The 16,013-nt window shown below is 40.3% G+C and overlaps 1 non-coding gene across 1 annotated transcript; it reads right to left on the reverse strand.

Moving 5' to 3' along the window:
- Positions 1 to 3,282: 3,282 nt before the first annotated feature.
- Positions 3,283 to 3,355, reverse strand: Trnav-aac (transfer RNA valine (anticodon AAC)). Its single transcript has one exon. It is a non-coding gene; the product is annotated as a tRNA-Val (tRNA).
- Positions 3,356 to 16,013: the final 12,658 nt, after the last annotated feature.

Raw genomic sequence — 16,013 nt, forward strand, 5'->3', positions numbered from 1 at the left:
TTGACGTCCAATTACATTACCGTTAAATGTTTGCAATACTTCTTATTCTTCAATACTTCTTCGAAGTTTTCAAAACCGATCGAAATGAAATTGAAAAGTGATTTGAATTCACTTTCGTTCGAATTGCGGAACATGGCCGAATATAACGAAAATATTGGTGAGTTAAGCCCAAAAACTCTTGACGTGATAGGAATAAATCTGTAAACAGTTTTGGATTCAGCACATGACAAAGTTCGAACGAAATAAAGAGTTTTTTTTTAAGGATGACACGACTCCTTGCTGTTTAAACTGTTTGGGACACAAGAACTTTGAAAAAACACTAGGTACCTACTCTGAATGTGAAAGGAGGAGACAGTAGTACGAATCTGTCTAGAGCAGTATAATGCTACTTTACCACTTTCAGTACCGCAGCACAGCATTTAACTCTCGATCAAAGATTAATAAAAAGAAATGAAATTTTTTTCGCACATTTACCCTCTAAAAAATGTTTGAAAAATTTTCCAGCCCCCTCCAACATTTTTCCTGGATACGCCACTGTCTTAAAGGATAACAAAATTTATTTCACAGTTTTTTCGTATGTTTCCATACTTTGCAGTGACTGCTTTTTTGTTCCGTCAATTCCATTATAATCTTTGAACAACAACAACATCTTGAAGGTGCTACTTCACCTGATACCAAAGAAGAGCGTTTATGTAATTGATAGACTGTTGATGTAAAATTTATATTTTTTTAAAATGTCATCAACTAAGAACTATGTATCTTAAAGAAAGACAAAGATTTGTAAAAGCTACACATCAATAATTTTAAACTTTTTACTTGCTCTATAGGTACGGTGACCATAATTCTGGAAGCGAAACCCGGGACAGATAAAAATTCGTTGGATCGTTTTGAAAATATTGATTTTCAAAAAAAAAAAAAATTTAAATGAGTTTTCATAATTTTTCCTTATTTTGATATCAAGATTTCCTAAACGATTTTATGGAAGCGTTTCTACTAAAATCATTTAAGTCGTTTACGAAACCAGAAATCAAGAAAAGGATTTTGTCTGTTAAAAACTTCTAAAAAATATTTGTTTAATCAAATCGGGAGAGCTGTTTTTTAACATTTTAATTTTATTTTAAATGATTTTGAAATTGTATGATCTTTAACACAACTTTTAACATGTCCTTAAAAGTTTTGAAACTTATCTGGGTTCTTTACTCTTCCATATGTTGTTCTTTATTTGAAAACATTTTACCTGGTGTAGAAACCTGACAAACAGAAGCTGGAACTAAATAATTGACAAACATTTAAAAAAAAAACTAGCCTAGTCTATAGACGAAACGAAAATTTTCATACAATTACACAATACGCAGCTTAGGTAACGAAATTCTTACCTGTTCTAGAATATATGGAGAATTTTTAATAGTTTGTCACTCCCATTTATTTCTTGCAGCAAAAGTTTTTTGACTTTGACGATTCAGAAAAATTTTCATTTTGCTTCAGCAACATACTAGGCTGAAAGGTTTATCCGAAAAATTAAAAAAATTTTAATTTCCACCCAATGTTTTCTTATTTTCCGTACAAAGTATTTAAAATATTGAATACAAAAATCAGAGAATATCCAAATACAGGACAATCACGGGACAAATTACAAAATACGGGACACTTATACGTCCCGGGTTTCTTGAATAAAAACCCGGGACAAGCTGTACAAAAACGGGACAGTCCCGGGTAAACCGGGACGAATGGTCACCGTATCTATAGGGCAAGTATTGGTTTCGTGTAAAAAAAAAAATTTGAGGTTTTAATCAAAACCAACATTACGATAATGGAGAAGATCAAAAAAGAGGTTTTCGTCATGCCGTCCGTCGGTCTGTGCGTCTGTGCGTCTGTACGTCCATCTGTACATCGAGCTAGGGCCTAAACGGATGGATGGATTTGCTTGAAACTTGGTACAGATGACTTTTACGTAATTCCCTAGACCCGTTTTTTTTATTTTTTTAATATCTCCGTTTTAACGCATATCTCCCATATAACGTTTTCGAGGTATTGCAAATTTCTCGAAAACGGCTCTAACGATTTTGATTAAATTTAGTGTACGTAATACTCTTACTGATTCTAACAAAACTGCATTTTTAGTTATTCTCAAAAAATGCGGAGAACGGAAATATGGCGTTGCCGTTTTTCAAAAATTGACATATTTTTAAAGTTTATAAATTTCATCAAAGCATAAGTCAATTTTATTCAAAATTTATAGACATAATTAAAAAGAAGTTTTTGAAAAAAAATTTTTAAAAGGTTTTTGAAAAAAATAAATTTAAATGTAATTTTTTTAACTTTCATTTTTTTGTATTTTTTCTCGACACTAAACGAAATCTTAAATTTCCAATAGATATTTAAGATAACGATACTTTGAACTACAAGAGCAAGTACGTGCGACCCAGTCGTGCATTTTATTTAGTAGGTAGTCTCACACAATTTTTTTCTTGTCTCAACCCAACCTACACACACTAACTTTTTGGCACATTGCTCCTGAATCACCCTGTATTTCGAAAATGTATCTTATAAAAAAAATTTAATTTTTTCTGAATCAATATTTTGAAAAAGGTTTTTATGAATTTTCTTGGAACTTTGTTGATCAATATTTTCTTAAAAATGGCATACCAACATTTTATAGAAAAATATTGTAAAGTTTTTATACAACAAAAAATTGTTGAACAAAACGCTCTAACGGTTTTTAATTTTTTTCCAAAAATTCCTTTTATACAAGAAATTGAAAGCAGAATTTTGTTATAAAAAACACACATTTTATTTTTTTGTACATTTCTATATTAAATTCTTAAAAAAAATCAAATTACAATTACTTTAATGTTATAATCTGTTTTTTTTTTAAGGTTTCTCTTTAGTTATTTTGAAACTTTTGTTTTTGAAAATTACTATACAAAAATTATTACTATTTTTTTTTTTTGTCTTAATTTCAATTATGTGCACTTTCTAACTTTTTTTTTCTTATATTTCTAAAAAATCTCAACTTATTTTTTAACACGAAATCAATTTCTAGTTGTTTTTCCTTTTCTTCAAATATTCTTATCATTTACTATTGCGTAACACAAAAAAATTATTCAAAAACAAAAATTATAGTAATAAGTATATTAGTACCTATAATTTAGAAAAAAAATACAAAAAATATATTTTATCAAATAATTTTTGAAAATATTTTTTTTTTGTTAATTTAACTTTCCCTGTACTTAAATTAAGAGTACTTATTAATTAAAACAATTTCTCAAAAAAAAATATTTCTGTTTCCGCCCGGGATCGAACCGGGGGCCTTCTGCGTGTTAGGCAGATGTGATAACCGCTACACCACGGAAACATATATTTCAATTTAAACAACAAACCTAATCCAAATAAAATTGTAGTTGGTTGAATATCAAATTGAAATCAAACCTATTTTTCATGAAACACCTGCAACAACAATAATATGGCATACTGCCAATGTTGACACAAAGAGAGATAACAACAAAAATTCAAGTTTTTGAAGAGTTTAATCTATGGCACGCAGCTGAATAGCTGCGGGCTCTATTTTTATCTCAAGAAATATGATTTTGCAAAATAAAAAAAAAAATATATATATTAATGCATAAAGTTGTGTGTATGTTTCTACAAAATTGTTTTGGGGAAAGTAATATATCTTAACTAACAACTATAAATGTTCATAAGTAAAGATTTATTTGTCTCGCACGCACTTTTAACTCTCTACATTAGTTATTGTGGCATGAATAGAGTTATATCCGATTCTTAGGTTGATTTATTTTCCATGTTAATTCAAATGAACTGGTTATTCATGAAAGTATTTTGTTGGTTGAATATGAATAGCGAATTATTGTGCTTGTCTACTGACATTTAAAATTTGAAAGCTGGATGTCCAAAAATTCCAATTCATGGAAAATTAGGCAAATTTGTCAATATACCTAAACAAGATTATATTTTCAACTCTTATAATGGCTATTTGTTGCAAGTAGAATAAAATATTGTTAATTTATTATTGTTTTACCGTTTTAAAGAAAACTAACCATGAATGAAATTGATTTTAAATTTTCGTTTTAAAAAATAAATTTTAAAATTGGTAGGTTTTCCACAAATCAAAATTTTATAAAATTTTGTTTGAAAAATCCAAAACAAAAATATTATTTTTGTTGTTTAAAAAAATAGTGTAAGTATGACAAGCCGTTAGAAAGAGCATTTAAAGAAATGAATCTATAAAGATTTCAGTGGAACCAAATCATTTTTGGAAAGAAACATTATTCAATAAGAGAAAATCCTTGTAAAGAATCAAATGGAAGGTACTTTTCAATCTAGGTCTTTCTTTTGATGAAAAAGTTTTTTTTTTCAATTATTTTATTAACGGTAACATTTTTGTTTCAATTCTAAATTTCACATAAACGAATAGTTTGATTTCAACGTTTTTATACAAAAGCATTTCTATTATTTAAATTTCAATTAAAAATAATATTTAGAAAAATTAATTTTTTCATTTTTAAAAAGGGTTTGAAATTTTTTGCTGTTCAAAAATCCAATTTTCGAAAACGGAATATTGAATTTTTGTGAAGTTTTGGTTTTCAGTTGTTGATTATAAAAATTATTATTATTGTATAATTCCATTTACCTACATATTTTTAATATTGAAAAACTTGAAAAACTAAATTTTCGAATTTTAAAAAAATTTTAAGTTTTCGTTTTGAAAAATCAAATTTTCGAAAACGGGTGAGAAGTTTTCATAAAAATTTACTAGGATATATCTAGTTCAAATTACCAAGTTTATTATAATTTTTTTGACATGATAACGTTTTATAAATCTATAAACCATGGCAGCCACCACAAAAAAGTGACGCCATTTTCTACCGTTCCACTCTCGCAGTGCGCGCAAAAAGTTCAATTAAAAATTAAAAATAAACTATTAGAGATACAAAATCTTCAATAGCTTATTTGAAATATAATAACCTAAAGCTTAACCCAAATGAAGGATTTTTAAAAATTCCGTCATTTAATAGGGTAAACAGGGGTAACACGTAAAGATGAAATTTGGGCTAAAATCTAAACGCGAAGTTGTAGAGAGTTGATTTTTTTGCTAAAGCAAGATGAGACTAATTTCAAAATAACTGCATTTATGAACGTGTCCCGGACATGTCCCGGACATGTCCCCTACATGTCCCCTACATGTTCCGGACATGTCCCCTACATGTCCCGGACATGTCCCCTACATGTCCTCTACATGTCCCCTACATGTCCCCTACATGTCCCCTACATGTCCCCTACATGTCCCCTACATGTCCCCTACATGTCCCCTACATGTCCCCTACATGTCCCGGACATGTCTTCTACATGTCCCGGACATGTCTTCTACATGTCCCGGACATGTCCCCTACATGTCCTCTACATGTCCCCTACATGTCCCCTACATGTCCCCTACATGTCCCCTACATGTCCCCTACATGTCCCCTACATGTCCCCTACATGTCCCCTACATGTCCCCTACATGTCCCGGACATGTCCCGGACATGTCTTCTACATGTCCCGGACATGTCCCGGACATGTCCCCTACATGTCCCGGACATGTCCCCTACATGTCCCGGACATGTCCCGGACATGTCCCGGACGTGTCCCGGACATGTACCGGACATGTCCCGGACATGTCCCGGACCTGTCCCCCTACATGTCCCGGACATAACCCGGACGTGCCCCGGACCTGTCCCCTACATGTCCCGGACATGTCCCCTACATGTCCCAGACATGTCCCCTACATGTCCCGGACATGTCCCCCACATGTCCCGGACATGTCCCCTACATGTCCCGGACATGTCCCCTACATGTCCCGGACATGTCCCGGACATGTCCCCTACATGTCCCAGACATGTCCCCTACATGTCTCGGACATGTCCCCTACATGTCCCAGACATGTCCCCTACATGTCCCGGACATGTCCCCCACATGTCCCGGACATGTCCCCTACATGTCCCGGACGTGTCCCGGACATGTCCCCTACATGTCCCGGACATGTCCCCTACATGTCCCGGACATGTCCCCTACATGTCCCGGACATGTCCCCTACATGTCCCGGACATGTCCCCTACATGTCCCGGACATGTCCCCTACATGTCCCGGACATGTCCCCTACATGTCTCGGACATGTCCCCTACATGTCCCGGACATGTCCCCTACATGTCCCGGACATGTCCCCTACATGTAACGGACATGTCCCCTACATGTAACGGACATGTCCCCTACATGTCCCGGACATGTCCCCTACATGTCCCGGACATGTCCCCTACATGTCTCGGACATGTCCCCTTCATGTCCCGGACATGTCCCCTACATGTCCCGGACATGTCCCCTACATGTCCCGGACATGTTTCCTACATGTCTCGGACATGTGACCTACATGTCCCCTACATGTCCCGGACATGTCCCCTACATGTCCTGGACATGTCCCCTACATGTCCTGGACATGTCCCGGACGTGTCCCGGACATGTCCCCTACATGTCCCGGACATGTCCCGGACATGTCCCCTACATGTCTCGGACATGTCCCCTACATGTCCCGGACATGTCCCGGACGTGTCCCGGACATGTCCCCTACATGTCCCGGACATGTAGGGGACATGTAGGGGACATGTCCCGGACATGTCCCGGACGTGTCCATTACATGTCCTGGACATGTCCCCTACATGTCCCGGACATGTCCCGGACATGTCCCGGACGTGTCCCGGACATGTCCCGGACGTGTCCCGGACATGTCCCCTACATGTCCCGGACATGTCCCGGACATGTCCCCTACATGTCCCGGACATGTCCCGGACATGTCCCCTACATGTCCCGGACATGTCCCGGACATGTCCCCTACATGTCCCGGACATGTCCCGGACGTGTCCCGGGCATGTCCCCTACATGTCCCGGACATGTCCCGGACATGTCCCCTACATGTCCCGGATATGTCCCCTACATGTCCCGGACATGTCCCGGACATGTCCCGGACATGTCCCGGACATGTCCCGGACATGTCCCCTACATGTCCCGGACATGTCCCGGACGTGTCCATTACATGTCCTGGACATGTCCCCTACATGTCCCGGACATGTCCCGGACATGTCCCGGACGTGTCCCGGACATGTCCCGGACGTGTCCCGGACATGTCCCGGACATGTCTCGGACATGTCCCGGACATGTCCCCTACATGTCCCGGACATGTCCCGGACGTGTCCCGGGCATGTCCCCTACATGTCCCGGACATGTCCCGGACATGTCCCCTACATGTCCCGGATATGTCCCCTACATGTCCCGGACATGTCCCCTACATGTCCCGGACATGTCCCCTACATGTCCCCTACATGTCCCCTACATGTCCCCTACATGTCCCCTACATGTCCCCTACATATCCCCTACATGTCCCCTACATGTCCCCTACATGTGCCCTGCATGTCCCGGACATGTCCCGGACGTGTCCCGGACATGTACCGGACATAACCCGGACGTGCCCCGGACCTGTCCCCTACATGTCCCAGACATGTCCCCTACATGTCCCAGACATGTCCCCTACATGTCCCGGACATGTCCCGGACGTGTCCATTACATGTCCTGGACATGTCCCCTACATGTCCCGGACATGTCCCGGACATGTCCCGGACGTGTCCCGGACATGTCCCGGACGTGTCCCGGACATGTCCCGGACATGTCTCGGACATGTCCCGGACATGTCCCCTACATGTCCCGGACATGTCCCGGACGTGTCCCGGGCATGTCCCCTACATGTCCCGGACATGTCCCGGACATGTCCCCTACATGTCCCGGATATGTCCCCTACATGTCCCGGACATGTCCCCTACATGTCCCGGACATGTCCCCTACATGTCCCCTACATGTCCCCTACATGTCCCCTACATGTCCCCTACATGTCTCCTACATATCCCCTACATGTCCCCTACATGTCCCCTACATGTCCCCTGCATGTCCCGGACATGTCCCGGACGTGTCCCGGACATGTACCGGACATAACCCGGACGTGCCCCGGACCTGTCCCCTACATGTCCCAGACATGTCCCCTACATGTCCCAGACATGTCCCCTACATGTCCCGGACATGTCCCGGACATGTCCCGGACGTGTCCCGGACATGTCCCGGACGTGTCCCGGACATGTCCCGGACATGTCTCGGACATGTCCCGGACATGTCCCCTACATGTCCCGGACATGTCCCGGACGTGTCCCGGGCATGTCCCCTACATGTCCCGGACATGTCCCGGACATGTCCCCTACATGTCCCGGATATGTCCCCTACATGTCCCGGACATGTCCCGGACATGTCCCCTACATGTCCCGGACATGTCCCCTACATGTCCTGGACATGTCCCCTACATGTCCCGGACATGTCCCGGACGTGTCCATTACATGTCCTGGACATGTCCCCTACATGTCCCGGACATGTCCCGGACATGTCCCGGACGTGTCCCGGACATGTCCCGGACGTGTCCCGGACATGTCCCGGACATGTCTCGGACGTGTCCCGGACATGTCCCCTACATGTCCCGGACATGTCCCGGACATGTCCCCTACATGTCCCGGACATGTCCTGGACATGTCCCGGACATGTCTCGGACATGTCCCGGACATGTCCCCTACATGTCCCGGACATGTCCCGGACGTGTCCCGGGCATGTCCCCTACATGTCCCGGACATGTCCCGGACATGTCCCCTACATGTCCCGGATATGTCCCCTACATGTCCCGGACATGTCCCGGACATGTCCCGGACATGTCCCGGACATGTCCCGGACATGTCCCCTACATGTCCCGGACATGTCCCGGACGTGTCCATTACATGTCCTGGACATGTCCCCTACATGTCCCGGACATGTCCCGGACATGTCCCGGACGTGGCCCGGACATGTCCCGGACGTGTCCCGGACATGTCCCGGACATGTCTCGGACATGTCCCGGACATGTCCCCTACATGTCCCGGACATGTCCCGGACGTGTCCCGGGCATGTCCCCTACATGTCCCGGACATGTCCCGGACATGTCCCCTACATGTCCCGAATATGTCCCCTACATGTCCCGGACATGTCCCCTACATGTCCCGGACATGTCCCCTACATGTCCCCTACATGTCCCCTACATGTCCCCTACATGTCCCCTACATGTCCCCTACATATCCCTTACATGTCCCCTACATGTCCCCTACATGTCCCCTGCATGTCCCGGACATGTCCCGGACGTGTCCCGGACATGTACCGGACATAACCCGGACGTGCCCCGGACCTGTCCCCTACATGTCCCCGACATGTCCCCTACATGTCCCAGACATGTCCCCTACATGTCCCGGACATGTCCCGGACGTGTCCATTACATGTCCTGGACATGTCCCCTACATGTCCCGGACATGTCCCGGACATGTCCCGGACGTGTCCCGGACATGTCCCGGACGTGTCCCGGACATGTCCCGGACATGTCCCCTACATGTCCCGGACATGTCCCGGACGTGTCCCGGGCATGTCCCCTACATGTCCCGGACATGTCCCGGACATGTCCCCTACATGTCCCGGATATGTCCCCTACATGTCCCGGACATGTCCCCTACATGTCCCGGACATGTCCCCTACATGTCCCCTACATGTCCCCTACATGTCCCCTACATGTCCCCTACATGTCCCCTACATATCCCCTACATGTCCCCTACATGTCCCCTACATGTCCCCTGCATGTCCCGGACATGTCCCGGACGTGTCCCGGACATGTACCGGACATAACCCGGACGTGCCCCGGACCTGTCCCCTACATGTCCCAGACATGTCCCCTACATGTCCCAGACATGTCCCCTACATGTCCCGGACATGTCCCGGACATGTCCCGGACGTGTCCCGGACATGTCCCGGACGTGTCCCGGACATGTCCCGGACATGTCTCGGACATGTCCCGGACATGTCCCCTACATGTCCCGGACATGTCCCGGACGTGTCCCGGGCATGTCCCCTACATGTCCCGGACATGTCCCGGACATGTCCCGGACATGTCCCCTACATGTCCCGGATATGTCCCCTACATGTCCCGGACATGTCCCGGACATGTCCCCTACATGTCCTGGACATGTCCCCTACATGTCCCGGACATGTCCCGGACGTGTCCATTACATGTCCTGGACATGTCCCCTACATGTCCCGGACATGTCCCGGACATGTCCCGGACGTGTCCCGGACATGTCCCGGACGTGTCCCGGACATGTCCCGGACATGTCTCGGACATGTCCCGGACATGTCCCCTACATGTCCCGGACATGTCCCGGACGTGTCCCGGGCATGTCCCCTACATGTCCCGGACATGTCCCGGACATGTCCCGGACATGTCCCCTACATGTCCCGGATATGTCCCCTACATGTCCCGGACATGTCCCCTACATGTCCCGGACATGTCCCCTACATGTCCCCTACATGTCCCCTACATGTCCCCTACATGTCCCCTACATGTCCCCTACATATCCCCTACATGTCCCCTACATGTCCCCTACATGTCCCCTGCATGTCCCGGACATGTCCCGGACGTGTCCCGGACATGTACCGGACATAACCCGGACGTGCCCCGGACCTGTCCCCTACATGTCCCAGACATGTCCCCTACATGTCCCAGACATGTCCCCTACATGTCCCGGACATGTCCCCTACATGTCCCGGATATGTCCCCTACATGTCCCGGACATGTCCCGGACATGTCCCGGACATGTCCCGGACATGTCCCCTACATGTCCCGGACATGTCCCGGACATGTCCCGGACATGTCCCCTACATGTCCCGGACATGTCCCCTACATGTCCCCTACATGTCCCCTACATGTCCCCTACATGTCCCCTACATGTCCCCTACATGTCCCCTACATATCCCCTACATGTCCCCTACATGTCCCCTACATGTCCCCTGCATGTCCCGGACATGTCCCGGACGTGTCCCGGACATGTACCGGACATAACCCGGACGTGCCCCGGACCTGTCCCCTACATGTCCCAGACATGTCCCCTACATGTCCCAGACATGTCCCCTACATGTCCCCTACATGTCCCCTACATGTAACGGACATGTCCCCTACATGTCCCGGACATGTCCCCTACATGTCCCGGACATGTCCCCTACATGTCCCGGACATGTCCCCTACTTGTCTCGGACATGTCCCCTACATGTCCCCTACATGTCCCGGACGTGTCCCGGACATGTCCCTCACGCGTCCAGTGGTTGACTTTAAAAAATTCTAACTTCTCTTGTAGGAATCTTTGAAATGAGATTGACACGTCACATGAAAGGTGAAATAATAAGCTTTCACATGGTATAAAATTTTGTATAGGTTGTTAGGGAAAAAAATGGAATTAATGACGTGAGAAGATAAGAATTTATGTTTTTTTTGCTTTTTTTGATGATTGTAAGCTTTTAAAATAATAAAATTAATATAATTAGAAAATAAAAAAGTTATTTTTTTTTTAGCTTTTTCTTTTAAATTATGATTGTTTGAAATAAGTAAACGCTTCAATTGACTCATTTTAAACAAAAGCACACTACTTGTTTTCTGACGACGTTATCACGTAAAATCATCGTCCGTAAACCGGCTTTACAGAAAACCTCTTTTTTTTCAAAAAATTGAAGAACGAATTTTATGATTTCGTGCCAGTCACGCATTTTATTTTATATTTTCAAATAAAATTTTACCGAAATATGAATTCTTATAAAAATGATCATGAAGTTTCATTTTTACTGAACAACATTGTTTGCCCATCTGATTTAAATTGGTACCTCTCTTAAATAATAATTGCGATATTCCGGTAAACGAATAGAATGTAAGTGTATTTTAATCAAATTTTTAGAAAATCATCCTAGGGAGGTAAAAAATGCATATGTGCCATAATGAACAATTTTGACTGAATTTTTTTATTCGAATTTTTTAATACTGAAATAGACAAAATCGGTCAATCTGAAAAAAGCCAAAATTGATGGATTAGACACTAACAGAGCCTTTTTAGAGCAATTTCAAAATTCTTTCCGTAAAATTGAAAAAAGCCGTTAAGCTTTGTTGATTTCTGAAAACAGTATAATACACCGTCTTCAATTTTCTGATAACATTTGAAAGGTTACATTGTATAGACATTTTACATAATCCAGTAAACTATGTATAAATCGTTTTATTAAAAATTATTTTCAAATCAAACTATTATTTACCACTCAAAACATCATTTTCATCTTATTTCTTTATGTTAGTTTTCCGGTTCATATAACTTATTTCCAGTCAATCGATTTTCAAAAAGTCATAGTATCTGACTTTGCTTCGGTCGGATGGTAATATAGTTTAACTTTCAGTTTTTGGAAAAGGTCGAATGCTTAAAACGTGGGTAGTAGAAACATAACCCAGTCCCACAACAATTTCCAAATGCTATTTCCTGGTTCTGCGTTTTGGCATATTACACAATCACCCATAACCCATTTAGTATTTCCAAACTATTATTATGAAGACAAAAAGAGAGAGAGTGAGTTGGTTAGAAAGAGAACAAAAATATTTCCTAAAAAAAAAATCGCTATTTTTGTAGGTATCATAATCCATGAACCGACAATGTCAATGTCGTCGGTTGGTACAACATTGATTTTTGTTGCTCCATGACTACGATAATGGCAATGGCGGCGCGGCAGTGTCGCCAATAATAATACCAAACCAACAAGAGTTGAGTCTTGAAAAAAAAGTTAGGTTAACCCACTTCTTTGGAAAAAAGCATCAATTTCTTACGCGGGTGTCGTCGGTCGTCTGTATACAGTGTTGTCGTCTGAGGCTATGTCATTTTTGTCGTCGGAATGGTGTATAATATTCCCAAGGATATTTTTAATGGCTTTCTTTGGTTTCTTTGGTTTAAGTTAAATATACTCACACGCACTCACAACAACGATGCTTATCTATTCAAAGCAGATTGAAATAATATCGTTTTTTTCTTGCAAAGTCAATTTCCTCGTAATAAAACAAATTAAGAAAAAAAAGGAAAACAAAAAAATCCTTCATAAATTGATTGGAAATTCAATTGAAAAGCAAAACAAAATTACTCATCATCATCAATCTGCAAGGATTGTCGAATATAAACTCATAAAACCATTTCAATATAGAATAGATCTTTTGTCTTCTTGACGAAAAACAGAATGGAAAAGTATAGATATAATTCCTTGAAACCAACCGTGATGGATTTAATTATTTTCCTTTCTTCACAAAAAGTAATAAAATCTAATAAAAATGATTCAGGGACTCTTCTGTCTTCTATCGCAGAAAAGCACACTCGCGGATTCTCTACTCTTTCTGTGCATCATAAATCGATATTATATGAAACTGGGATGGCGCCAATTAAATCAGAACAGAGGATAGAATCATTGAAATATTTTATTTGCTCTGGCAGGGGAATTTTACTACCCAATGACGGAGGATTAAAATGGAATAATTTAGTTTGGATTAAGATCGTAAAAAAAACGATTTTTAATTAGAAATTAATTCAGGTAATTCTCTAGCTAGCTACCGTGAGTATTATAGTGAGTGGATGGTTGTTCAGGTTGCTGCCAATATTATATTATGTATACGCACTAACGCATAGTTTGAGATAAAAGAGTTTGTTTTTGAAATTTATTTTTATTTCAAATCAGATATCAATTTTGCAATATCGTAGTTTTTATGGCGATAATAACAAAAGTTATTTATTCCATTCAATTGGTTGATTGGGGATTATTGCTGAAAAAAAAAAATTGTGGATATATTTTTGAAACATTATTTGTTTGTTTTGAAATGGAGAATAAATTGCAATTACAACCTTTAATGATTTTTGCATTAGTAAATGTTTTCAACATTTTATGGGCAGTAAAAAAAAGTATTAACCAATATTAAATCATTTAGAAAAGGACTATCCAGGTTTTTAATTCAAGTAATAAAAACAACCAGAAAGGGGTCGCACGTGTTTATTCTTTGTTCTCATGTTAAAAGTTGCTTGAAAAACTAATTTTTTTGACGTGAAAACGTCTTATAAATCTATGAACCATGACAGCCACCACAAAAAAGTGACGCCATTTTCTCCCGTTCCACTCTCGCACTTTCGCAGTGCGGCAAAAAATTTCAATTCAAAATTAAAAATAAACTATTAGAGATACAAAAATCTTCTATAGCTTATTTGAAAGATAATAACCTAAAGCTTAATCGAAATGAAGGATTTTTAAAAATTCCGTCATTTAATAGGGTAAACAGGGGTAAAACGGAAATATGAAATTTGGGCTAAAATCTAAACGTGAAGTCGTAGAGAATTGATTTTTTTTTTGCTATAGACATATGAGATTAATTTAAGAATTAAGGATAAGAAAAAATTCTAAAAAATTTTGAAACTAAGCTATAACGTTTTGTTTGAACGTTGTGCACGTGATGGGGCTATGACAAAATGATGATTTTGGGTAAAGGAAATTTTTTTTTTGACAATTCTAAAGATGCCAGGTCAAAGATGAGGGAACAAAAATTATACGTCTTATACGGATTTTTTTCCAACACTCTGCGTTTCGAAATATGAATTTTTAAAAAACACCTTGTTTTTTAGGGGTATTTTTGGGTAGTTTTTGATTTTTAGTTTTTTTTTGGAGCGTTCAAAAAATCTCAAACTTATAGGACATGAAGCTTTAGACCTTATGCATACTTGGAATCGTTTAGTGAGTTTTGACTGAATAACGGAAGAAACAAGTTTTTAAAAAACACGTTTTTTGACCGTTTTTAACCGATTTTCATCGTTTTTTATTTTTAACTTGTTTTCTTTAATAGATACAGGAATAAAGTATAGGGAGTAATGATAGACCATGACTACGACTATATGTGTGCGAAGTTTCAATCATTTTCGTAAACACAATTTTGAGATAACGGTAAAATAAAATTTTAGAATTCAACAGGTTATAACTTCTTACCAAGAGCAGATAGAAATTTGATTAAACTTTTATGAGCATCCTGATACAATTACCTTTCATTTGGTATATCACACATAACGCTAGACTAACTACAAGCTACACAATGTTAAATCAAGAAACTTGCGAAAAACCTGAAAACACCAGTGGAGATCTGTTGCCCCCCGAACAGGCACCAGTGTGGGAAGTACCGTAATCTCAGTCTGGAAATTCGACATGGTTGACTTTAAAAAATTCTAACTTCTCTTGTAGGCATCTTTGAAATTGAGATTGATACGTCATATGAAAGGTGAAATAATAAGCTTTCACATGATGTAAATTTTTTATAGGTTGTCAAACAAAAAAATTTATTCCATAGCGTGAGAAAATAAAAATAAATGCTTTTTTGCTTTTTTTAATGAAATTTGATCGAGTAAAAAAAATTCTAGCCCTTTTTGTAGATGTCTCATAGACCTGATCGATATATATTTTGAGCTTTCAGATGGTATAACATTTTATAGGTTGTTGGGGAAAAAAATGGAATTAATGACGTGAGAAGATGAAAATTCATGTTTTTTTTTTGCTTTTTTGATGAAAATGATTGTTTTCAATAAATTATTTTTATACCTTTGGCGCAACAAAAATGGTTTTACTTTAAGAAGAAATACTTGGCTTTTAAATTGCATAATTTTTTTTGTAAGTTTTTAAAATAAAAAAATTAATATAATGAGAAAATTAAAAAGGAATTTTTAATAAGCTTTTTCTTGTAAATTCTGATTGATTGAAATAAGTAAACGCTTCAATTGACTCATTTTAAACAAAAGCACACAACCTGTTTTCTGACGACGTTATCACTTAAAATCATCGTCGGTAAACAGACAATCTCTTTTTAATCATGAAAAAATATTTTTAATTTAATTTTATAAGAAATTTAATTAAAACTTAAAAATTAAATAAAATTTGTTTTTAAAATTACAAAAACATCTGTGTAATTATGTAGCTGTTACCTGCAAACAAAAATATGCTATAAAATTTCTGATGTACCTACTTATGAAGGTATACAGAATTTT

This window comes from Episyrphus balteatus, chromosome 1 (assembly GCF_945859705.1).
Source record: "Episyrphus balteatus chromosome 1, idEpiBalt1.1, whole genome shotgun sequence".
Classification (NCBI taxonomy): Eukaryota; Metazoa; Arthropoda; class Insecta; order Diptera; family Syrphidae; genus Episyrphus; species Episyrphus balteatus.